The sequence below is a fragment of the Oncorhynchus gorbuscha genome, linkage group LG09, assembly GCF_021184085.1.
Source record: "Oncorhynchus gorbuscha isolate QuinsamMale2020 ecotype Even-year linkage group LG09, OgorEven_v1.0, whole genome shotgun sequence".
In the NCBI taxonomy this organism is placed as follows: domain Eukaryota; kingdom Metazoa; phylum Chordata; class Actinopteri; order Salmoniformes; family Salmonidae; genus Oncorhynchus; species Oncorhynchus gorbuscha.
The window spans coordinates 37,349,490-37,361,384 of record NC_060181.1 but is presented as its reverse complement, the minus strand read 5'-3'; positions in this window follow the sequence as shown (position 1 = coordinate 37,361,384).

Sequence of the window (11,895 nt, the reverse complement as noted above, 5' to 3'; positions counted from 1 at the left end):
GTGTATAGTACTACAGTCTTGTGTATTGTGCCAATTTGAATAGAAAAATCATATGGGCTAAAATTATCCCATCTAATTTGACTGTTGCGTATGCTTATGTCAATGGCTATTCAACCAACCAAAGCCCTAGAGATACAGTGCCTTCTGAAAGTATTCACATTTTACACATTTATTCATGTTACAGCCTGAAATTAGAATGGATAAAGTTTAGATTTTTGGTCACTGTCCTACACACAATAACCCATAATGTCAAAGCAAATTATGTTTTTAGAACTTTTTACAAATGAATTAAAAATGAAAAGCTGAAATGTCTTGAGTCAGTAAGTATTCAACCCTTTTGTTGTGGCAAGCCTAAATAAGTTCAATATGTAACGGCCGATTCCGGACAGGAGAAGCAGGTCAGACATTTATTCGGAAACTGATGTGGGAACAGACAAGGAAACAAGACAGGAACAGCGTCTGAACACGGGTAAACGGACATGAGACAAATAATCCCGAAGCAGGGAACGGGAGTTTGGGAACATACAGATATAGGGAAGGTAATGACACAAGTAATTGAGTCCAAGTGAGTCCAATGATCGCTGATGCGCATGACGGGGAGAAGGCATGTGTGCGTACTGAAAGTGGTTTGAGTGCGTAGTGCTGGGGATCCTGGCACCAGGGGGAGGAAGAGCGGGAGCAGGCTTGACGTAATAAGTATTAAACTCCTTTGTTATGACAAGCTTAAATAACTTCAGGAGTCAAATGTGCTAAACACGTCACATAATTTGCATGGGCTCACTCTGTGTACAATAATAATGTTTAACGTGATTTTTGAATGACTACCTCATCTCTGTACCCCACACATACAATTATGGAGATGGGTAAGATATTGAAAATCCCTTTGAATATGGTGAAGTTATTAATTACATTTTGGAAGGTGTATCAATACACCCAGTCACTACAAAGATACAGGCATTGTTCCTAACTCAGTTGCCGAAGAGGAAGGAAACCGCTCAGGGATTTCACCATGTGGCCAGTGGTAACTTGAAAACAGTTACAGAGCTTAATGGCTGTGATAGGAGAAAGCTGAGGATGGATCAACAACATTGTAGTTTCTCCACAATACTAGAAAAGTTCAAGGAAAGCCGCACACTCTAGGAGCTCACCCTCCTAGGGAGGGTGACATGTTTGATGCCAAAGTAACGTAGGGACGATATCGAGTGGTTTGCTTAAAAACATGGGATACAATACTAACCTAATTGACAGAGTGACTAGAAGAAAGCCTGTACAGAATAAAAAATATTCCAAAACATGCACCCTGTTTGCACCAAGGCACTAAAGTAATACTGCAAAAAATGTGGCAAAGCAATTCACTTTTTGTCCTGTGTACAAAGTGTTATGTTTGGGGTAAATCCAATACAACACATTACTGAGTACCACTCTCCATATGTTCAAGCATAGTAGTGGCTGCACCATGTTATTGGTATGCTTGTAATCGTTAAGGACTGGGAAGTTTTTCAGGATACAAAATAAACAGAATGAAGCCAAGTACAGGCAGAATCCTAGGAAAACCTGGTTCAGTCTGCTTTCCACCAGACACTGGGAGATTAATTCACCTTTCAGTTGGAGAAAAAAACGAAAACACAAGGCCAAATCTACACTGGAGTTGTTTACCGAGAAGACAGTGAATGTTCCTGAGTGGCCGAGTTACAGTTTTGACTTAAATCTACTTGAAAATCTATGGAAAGACCTGAAAATGGTTGCCTAGTAATGATCAAATACCAATTTGACAGCTTAAAGAATTTTGAAAAGAATAATGAGCAGTTGTTGCACAATCCAGGTGTGAATTAGAGACTTACCCAGAAAGCCTCAAAGCTGTAATCGCTACCAAAGGTGCACCTAGAAAGTATTGACTCATGAGTGTGAATACTTATGTAAATTACATATATCTGTATTTAATTTTCAATACATGTTCACACAAAAATACATGTTTTCACTTTGTCATTATGGGCTATTGCGTGTACATGGGTGAGAATAAAAAATATATATATTTTCATATTCAGGATGTAATGGTATGAATAAGTCAACGGTATGAATACTTTCTGAAGGCATTGTACATGGCTCTCAGTCCAAAAAGTATTACATCATATTACAAACACCTTGTACATCAAGGAGACGGACTCAGTAATTTATAATAATTGATATGTTCGTTCACCTCAATATTGACTCTGTCTGTAAGTCAGAGGCCTGGGTGCCATATCTTGGGCAATATGAGGCGCTGAACATTAATTTATTGTATACAACTTTTCGTCTTCACGTTTAAAAAAAAAGCTATTTTCTAATGTTAGCAGAGTAAAATATAACAAATATTCTGACATGCTAAACTGAGTGAACTCAACTGTGAATGGTCCTGGCGTACCAAAAAAAAATGTGTTAAGGGAAGCCTGTTTGGATTCTCCCCTATCACATCGCATCAGGAGAAGTACGTCATTGACAGAAACAACTTGAATTGTTGCATCTCATTGTGTTGTTGTCTTCCGGTAGCTAGCTAAAATGGTCCCTTTCCTAAATTAGCCATGGATGGAAATAAGGATTTGGACTGGTTGTTTTACTTAATTCTCAGTACTGGCCAGTGAGTATAACTGCGATTATGATCTAACCGTAAATGAATACATTGTGCCCCTGGCCTGAGTGGAAGTTGTGTAGCTAGATGTAGAATGAGAATGTTAAATAGCTAAAGTTGCCCATGAAAATAAATTAGGCTAGCGAGCAAGGATTTCTATTCTGCCACTGTGTCTTCTTATTGTCTCGGATTTAGGCCTAAATATCACAGTCGCAAGGTCCATGAACTAATAGGTTATAGAGCAAACAACACAATTATCACAACACAGGTTGTAATATGGCTTTTTTCCAGGCTTGGCTTCCTCAGTAATTTTACCCACGCACTGCTACTGTTTATGTATGTCATCGTGGTCCTGAGCAATGTCTTTGGGTCAGAGCTGACTTGGCCACTTTAGTTCATGCGTAGGCTGCTACACATAAACTTACCCATATAGAAAAAGTTCAAGAACATTGTATCTTAACCGGCAATGTTTGCCATGTCAAATACCATTGTAATGACTGTTCATTTTGGTGGTCTACAAAGGAAAGTATTTTCTGGGAAAAAGCACAGGATACCTTCACTTCTATGTGCTGAATCAGACCACTGTCTGTTCCAGAGAGTTGTTCATTAAAACCAGACCAGGAAAGGTCATGTGCCAAATTATGTTAATTATTAACAAACTACAAAGTAAACTTCAAATCCACTGTAATTCTTCAAACCACATGGGCCTCCTGTCATCAAATCTACAGAGCTGTTCATTTCCGCACCAGAAAGTATCGAGAATGTTGTAATGAGACCCACTGTGTCAATTCACTTTTGGTCACCCGAGTGGTGCAGCAGTCTAAGGCACTGCATCTCATTGTTTAAGGCGTCACTACAGACACCCTAGTTCAAATCCAGGCTGTATCACAACCGGGTGTGATTGGGAATCCCATAGGGTGGCGCACAATTGGCATCGGCCGGTGTAGGCCGTCATTGTGAATAATAATTTGTTCTTAACTGACTTGCCTCGTTAAGTAAAAAAATATCTATATATTGAATACTCCTAAATGCTGATACTCATGTATGGCTTTTGGGGGGGATTTCCAGGAAATTCTCTGCAGTGAAATTTGATTATCTTAAATCATAAGGATCTGTTGCCATCTTGTGGCCACAAAATGAACAACAATCAAATGACCTATTTCCGTGTGTAAACAAGCACAAGACAGTCAACGGGATAAAATAGTAAAAAGTTGTTCAAAGTAAGGAAGCGCTTGCTTGTCCGAGCAAAGGCAAATTGCTTCCTCCCTCCCTTCTGCCCTCGTTCACTTCCCTTTATGAATATGAACGAAGGGTCGAAAAAAAACATTGGTGGGGCAATTCTAACATTAGTAACTTCTTTGTCAGAAAGGATGTTTGATTTTAAGAAAATCATGGTGAACGTGGCCATTTTAGGCCCTTTTAGACCTACTCATGACCCTATTATCAGTGAACTGTAGATGATTCAGACATCTTGGTGTCATTTTACTTCTTATATTTTTCTCTCAAATATAGAGTATGTCTAGATTCTGAAATAAAATGTTTCTCATTCATTTATTCAAAATAAAAAATACATTAATATTTAAAGACCTTTTAGATTTTCCTTCTTTAAAAAAAATATTGTTTGTAACTATATACTCTTCAAACACACAACATTTCCAGAGTGGGCTCTCTGGTACTTTTAATGATATGACCCATTGTATACATAGAAATTGGAATATAGGTAATTAACCAATCACAGCCTTCCTTTAGGATTGCACATTCAGCAAATCACCAGCAGAGGGAGTTCCCTTTGAATACATTTTCCGATTCATTGTGTTGGTGGTGCTCAAAAAATTTATATTTCAGAATTCGCAGAGAGCCCACTCTGGAAATGTGATGTACTTCTAGCGATATTGTTACAAACAATATTTCTTAAATTGAACAACATTAAAAAGTGTACATTTGAGATATTAATATTAGTATTTTTTATTTATTCGAATTTATTTCAAATGTATCATAAAAAAATTAAATACCATATTTACATAAGTATTCAGACCCTTTAATCAGCACTCTGTTGAAGCGCCTTAGGCAGCGATTACAGCGTTGAGTCTTCTTGGGTATGACGCTACAAGCTTGACACACCTGTATTTGGGGAGTTTCCCATTCTTCTCTGCAGATCCTCTCAAGATCTGTCAGGTTGGAAGGGGAGTGTCACTGCACAGCTATTTTCAGGTCTCTCCAGAGATGTTTGATCTGGTTCAAGTATGGGTTCTGGCTGGGCCACTCAAGGACATTCAGAGCATTGTCCCGAAGCCACTCCGACCTTATCTTGGCTGTGTGCTTAGGGTCATTGTCCTGTTGGAAGGTGAACCTTCGCCCCAGTCTGAGGTCCTGAGCATTCTGAGCACATATTTTTTATCAAGGATTCCTCTGTACTTTGCTCTGTTCATCTTTCCCTCGATCCTGACTGGTCTGCAAGTCTCTGCCTCTGAAAAACATCCCCACAGCATGATGCTGCCACCACCATGCTTCTGTAACAGTATAGCTTCCGTCCCTCTCCTCGCCCCAACCTGGGCTCGAATCAGGGACCCTCTGCACACATCAACAGTCACCATCGAAGCATCGTTACCCATCGCTCCACAAAAGCCACGGTCCTTGCAGAGCAAGGGGAACCACTACTTCTAGGTAGTGGTTTCAATCGGTGACGCCACCGATTGAAACGCTATTAGCACGCACCACCGCTAACTAGTTAGCCATTTTACATCGGTTACACTCACCCCCCTTTTGACCTTCTCCTTTTTCGCATCACCCAGTGATCCGGGTCAACAGCATCAATGTAACAGTATAACTTTAGTCCGTCCCCTCGCCGGGCTCGAACCAGGGACCCTCTGCACACATCAACAGTCACCCACGAAGCATCGTTACCCATCGCTCCACAAAAGCCACGGCCCTTGCAGAGCAAGGGGAACCACTACTTCTCGGTCTCAGAGCGAGTGATGTCACAGAATGAAACGCTATTAATGCACACCACCGCTAACTAGCTAGCCATTTCACATCGGTTACACTTCACCATAGAGATGTTGCCAGGTTTCCTCCAGACGTGATGCTTGGCATTCAGGCCAAAGAGTTCAATCTTGGTTTCATCTGAGAGTTATTTAGATGCCTTTTGGCAAACTCCTAGTGGGCTGTCATGTGCCTTTTCCTGAGGAGTGGCTTCCGTCTGGCCCCTCTACCATAAAGGCCTGATTGGTGGAGTGCTGCAGAGATGGTTTTTATTTCAACTCTCGTCTTCAAGAGAGCGAGAGTTGCACCCCTTCTGAAAAAACCTACACTCGATCCCTCCGATGTCAACAATTACAGACCAGTATCCCTTCTTTCTTTTCTCTCCAAAACTCTTGAACGTGCCGTCCTTGGCCAGCTCTCCCGCTATCTCTCTCTGAATGACCTACTTGATCCAAATCAGTCAGGTTTCAAGACTAGTCATTCAACTGAGACTGCTCTCCTCTGTATCACGGAGGCGCTCCGCACTGCTAAAGCTAACTCTCTCTCCTCTGCTCTCATCCTTCTAGATCTATCGGCTGCCTTCGATACTGTGAACCATCAGATCCTCCTCTCCACCCTCTCCGAGTTGGGCATTTCCGGCGCGGCCCACACTTGGATTGCGTCCTACCTGACAGGCCGCTCCTACCAGGTGGCGTGGCGAGAATCTGTCTCCTCACCACGCGCTCTCACCACTGGTGTCCCCAGGGCTCTGTTCTTGGCCCTCTCCTATTCTCGCTATACACCAAGTCACTTGGCTCTGTCATAACCTCACATGGTCTCTCCTATCATTGCTATGCAGACGACACACAATTAATCTTCTCCTTTCCCCCTTCTGACGACCAGGTGGCGAATCGCATCTCTGCATGTCTGGCAGACATATCAGTGTGGATGACGGATCACCACCTCAAGCTGAACCTCGGCAAGACGGAGCTGCTCTTCCTCCCGGGGAAGGACTGCCCGTTCCATGATCTCGCCATCACGGTTGACAACTCCATTGTGTCCTCCTCCCAGAGCGCCAAGAACCTTGGCGTGATCCTGGACAACACCCTGTCGTTCTCAACCAACATCAAGGCGGTGGCCCGTTCCTGTAGGTTCATGCTCTACAACATCCGCAGAGTACGACCCTGCCTCACACAGGAAGCGGCGCAGGTCCTAATCCAGGCACTTGTCATCTCCCGTCTGGATTACTGCAACTCGCTGTTGGCTGGGCTCCCTGCCTGTGCCATTAAACCCCTTCAACTCATCCAGAACGCCGCAGCCCGTCTGGTGTTCAACCTTCCCAAGTTCTCTCACGTCACCCCGCTCCTCCGTTCTCTCCACTGGCTTCCAGTTGAAGCTCGCATCCGCTACAAGACCATGGTGCTTGCCTACGGAGCTGTGAGGGGAACGGCACCTCAGTACCTCCAGGCTCTGATCAGGCCCTACACCCAAACAAGGGCACTGCGTTCATCCACCTCTGGCCTGCTCGCCTCCCTACCACTGAGGAAGTACAGCTCCCGCTCAGCCCAGTCAAAACTGTTCGCTGCGCTGGCCCCCAATGGTGGAACAAACTCCCTCACGACGCCAGGACAGCGGAGTCAATCACCACCTTCCGGAGACACCTGAAACCCCACCTCTTTAAGGAATACCTAGGATAGGATAAGTAATCCCTCTCACCCCCCTTTAAGATTTAGATGCACTATTGTAAAGTGACTGTTCCACTGGATGTCATAAGGTGAATGCACCAATTTGTAAGTCGCTCTGGATAAGAGCGTCTGCTAAATGACTTAAATGTAAATGTAAATGTAAATGGTTGTCCTTCTGGAAGGTTCTCCCATCTCCAAAGAGGAACACTGGAGCTCTGTCAGAGTGGCCATCGGGTTATTGGTCACCTCTCTTACCAAGGCCCTTCTCCCCTGATTGCTAAGTTTGGCCGGGCAGCCAGCTCTAGGAAGACTCTTGGTGGTTCCAAACTTCTTCCATTTAAGGCCACTGTGTTCTTCGGGATAAAGCTGTAACGTAACAAAATGTGGAAAAAGTCAACTGGTCTGAATACTTTCCGAATGTACTGTAAGTCTAAAAAGGGCCTAAAATGGCCACTTACATGAATCAAAATCAAATACATTTTTATTTGTTACAGGCTTCATAAACAACAGGTGTAGACTAACAGTGAGATGCTAACTTGTGCGGCCTTCCCAACAATGCACAGAGAAAAAAAGAGAACTCATAGAAAATATGGAATAAATACAGAATGAGTAATGTTAACTTGGCTATATATGCATGGTACCTGTACCGAGTCGATGTGCAGGAGTACAAGGTACAGTGGCAAGAAAAAGTATGTGAACTCTTTGGAAATACCTGGATTTCTGCATAAATTGATCATAAAATGTTGATCTGACCTTCATCTAGGCCACAACAGTCTGCTTAAACTAATAACACAAACAATTATACGTTTTCATGTCTTTATTGAACACGCCATGTAAACATTCACAGTACTGGGGGGAAAAGTATGTGAACCCTTGATTAAATAACTGGTTGACCATCCTTTGGCAGCAATAACCTCAATTAAACATTTTATGTAGTTGCGGATCAGACTTGCACAACGGTCAGGAGGAATTTTGGACCATTTACAAACCTGTTTCAGTTCAGTAATATTATTGGGATGTCTGGTGTGAACCGCTCTCTTGAGGTCATGCCACAGCATCTGAATCGGGTTGAGGTCAGGACACTGACTGGGCCACTCGAGAAGGCGTAATTTCTTTTGTTGAAGCCATTCTGTTGTTGATTTACTTCTGTGTTTTGGGTCATTGTCCTCTTGCATCACCCAACTTCTGTTGAGCTTCAATTGGCAGACAGACAGCCTAACATTCTCCTGCAAAATAGCTTGATAAACTTGGGAATGCATTTTTCTGTCGATGATAGCAAGCTGTCCAGACCCTGAGGCAGAAAAGCAGCCCCAAACCATGATGCTCCCTCCACCATACTTTACAGTTGGGATGAGGTTGATGTTGGTGTGCTGTGTGGTTTTTTTTCTCCACACAGTGGTGTGTGTTCCTTCCAAACAACTCAACTGGGGTGACAGGTTGCCTAGTGGTTAGAGTGTTGGGCCAGTAACTGAAAGGTTGCTAGATTGAATCCCCGAGCTGACAAGGTAAAAATCTGTCGTTCTGCCCCTAAACAAGGCACTTAACCCACTGTTCCTAGGCTGTCATTATAAATAAGAATTTGTTCTTAACTGACTTGCCTGGTTAGTTAAATAAAAAACTGTAGGTTCATCTGTCCACAGAATATTTTGCCAGTAGCGCTGTGGAACATCCAGGTGCACTTTTTCAAACTTCAGACGTGCAGCAATGTTTCTTTTGGACACCAGTGGCTTCTTCCGTGTTGTCCTCCCATGAACACCACTCTTATTTAGTGTTTTACGTATTGTAGACTCGTCAACGAAGATGTTAGTATGTTCCAGAGATTTCTGTAAGTCTTTAGCTGACACCCTAGGATTCTTCTTAACCTCATTGAGCCTTCTGTGCTGTGCTCTTGCAGTCATCTTTGCAGGACGGCCACTCCTAAGGAGAATAGCAACAGTGCTGAACTTTCTCCATTTTTAGGCAATTTGTCTTACCATGGACTGATGAACATCAAGGCTTTTAGAGATACTTTTATAACCCTTTCCAGCTTTATGCAAGTCAACCATTCTTAATCTTAGTTTTTTTATAGGGCAAGGCAGGACTAACCAACATCTCCAATCTCATCGCATTGATTGGACTCCAGGTTACCTGACTCCTGACTCCAATTAGCTTTTGGAAAAGTCATTAGCCTAGGGGTTCACATACTTTTTCCAACTTACAGTGTGAATGTTTAAATGACATATTCAATATAAACAAGAAAAATACAATAATTAGTTTAAGCACACTGTTTGTCTGTTGTTGTGACTTAGATGAAGATCAGATTAAATTTTATGACAATTCGAAGGGTTCACATACTTTTTCTTGCCACTGTAATTGAGGTGGATACTGTATGTAGATATAGGTAGGGGTAAAGTGACTAGGCAACAGGATAGATAATAAACAGAAGCAGCAGTGTATGTGATGAGCCAAAAGAGTTAGTGCAAAAAGAGTCAATGCAGATAGTCCGGGTAGCTTTCTGGTTAACTATTTAGCAGTCTTATGGCTTGGGGGTAGAAGCTGTTCAGGGTCCTGCTGGTTCCATACTTGGTGCGCCGCTTTTGATGTGAACCCCCACTTAAAGCTCTCAATCCGCTTCACTACATCCGCATCAATGTGGATGGGGGCGTGCTCGCCCCTCTGTTTTCTATAGTCTACGATCAACTCCGTTGTCTTGCTGACGTTGAAGGAGAGGTTGTTGTCCTGGCACCACACTGCCAGGTCACTGACATCCTCCTTATAGGCTGCCTCATCGTCGTCAGTGATCAGGCCTATAACCGTTGTGTTGTCAGCAAACTTAATGATGGTGTTAAAGTCATGAGCAGCCATGCAGTCATTGGTGAACAGGGAATGTTGAGGGTCAGAGTTTATCATGATTTTCTCAAAAATGGTTTGTGATACAAAGGTAAAAAGCATGTCAAACATCCTTCCTCCTAATGAAGTTTTTCTAATTGAGAATTGAGAGAACAATCTGAGATATAAAAATATATATTCGGGCTACGCTGGCATGGAATTCCCCAAGGACCTTCCTTTAGATACACTATGGAAGTGTATTTTCTTGTCACGTCCTGACCATAGAGAGCCTTTATTTTCTATGGTGGAGTAGGTCAGAGCGTGACTGGGGGGTTAGTCTAGTTTATATATTCTACGTGGGGTTCTAGGTTGTTTTTTTCTATGTTGGGGTTTTGGTATGATTCCCAATTAGAGGCTATGTCTCTAATTGGGGATCACACTTAAGTAGCATTTTTCCCACCTGTGGGTTATGGGATATTGTTTATGTTTGGAGTTAGTGCAAATAGCACCTCAGTAGTCACTGTTTGTTCATTTATTGTTTTTTTGTTGTTGTTGTTAAGTTTCACTAATATTAAAGTATGTGGAACTCATACCGTGCCGAAGCGGATGGTCCGACCATTATTACGAACAACATGACATTACTGTATTTACTTATGTCAAAATTTGGCTTGGATGCTGTATGGTTATAATATTCATTGTTTTTTTTTATCTCATAAAAACACACAAATCCTTACATTTAAGAAAACAATATGCTTTTGCTCATAGGTGTGGGAAGGTGTGCCCCTTTCTATTCAATGAGGTCATATCTGGACAATATTTCTGTCTGTTTTGGGGACAAGTTTTGGCTCAAAGCACTCCCAAGAGGCAAATGTTCTGTTTAGCTATAGTCAGCAACTGTAGCCTACAACTTCGAAGACGCATTAAAATGTTGGCTGCATATGACACATATGTTGTGTTTTGAGAATTATTGCTGGCTTAATAACTAAACTTGGGAAACCATTAATTGAAGTTGTTGAAGTAGTAATCAGCAGTTGTATTATACTGTAATGACTTTGCTGTACTTATGGTAGCCTAGGCCTACTCTTTAGTGGTTCTTTACCTGCACAGAGTCAGAAAGATGTTGCATAATGTCACCAGGCAGGACCTGGCCATTCTGCCACCCTAGGTTAGACAAAATAATGCTGCCCCTACTAGAAGTCCCAGTAAGCAAAACGATGTTGAAAAGACATCTAAAATACATATTTTCCAGACGTTGAAATCAGGTTCATTTTAGGCTCTGAATTAAAGTTGAAACTACATTTCTAGACATCTATGTTTTGGCCAAATCAAGGCTGGTCCAGACCAGTCAAAATCTGAACAAACATAGACATCTGCACCAAAAAACATGTCCAAAAGGCATCGGTGTCGTCCCGTGCTTACTGAAGTATTGCCTACAGTGTCACCTGAAATGTTATTTTATGAATGCCCATCCATGTGGGCTTCCGAGTCGCTCAGCAGTCTAAGGCACTGCATCTCAGTGCAAGAGGCATCACTACAGTCCCTGGTTTGATTCCATGCTGTATCACATCTGGCTGTGATTGGGAGTCCCATAGAGCAGCGCCCAGTGTAGTCTGGGGTAGGCCATCATTGTAAATAAGAATTGGTTCTTTACTGACATGCCTAGTTAAATAAATAAATGTGGTGGGCCCACTGCTTTTAACACTTGCTATTGCATTGGCTTTATTAGTTCTGATTTCTGTAATGAATACATTTGTCTATTTAAACTCAGAATATCAGCTACCCAACTTTATCAGGAGTTATCCTGAGCCTATTTGCAATGCATTACACAGCGGGAAA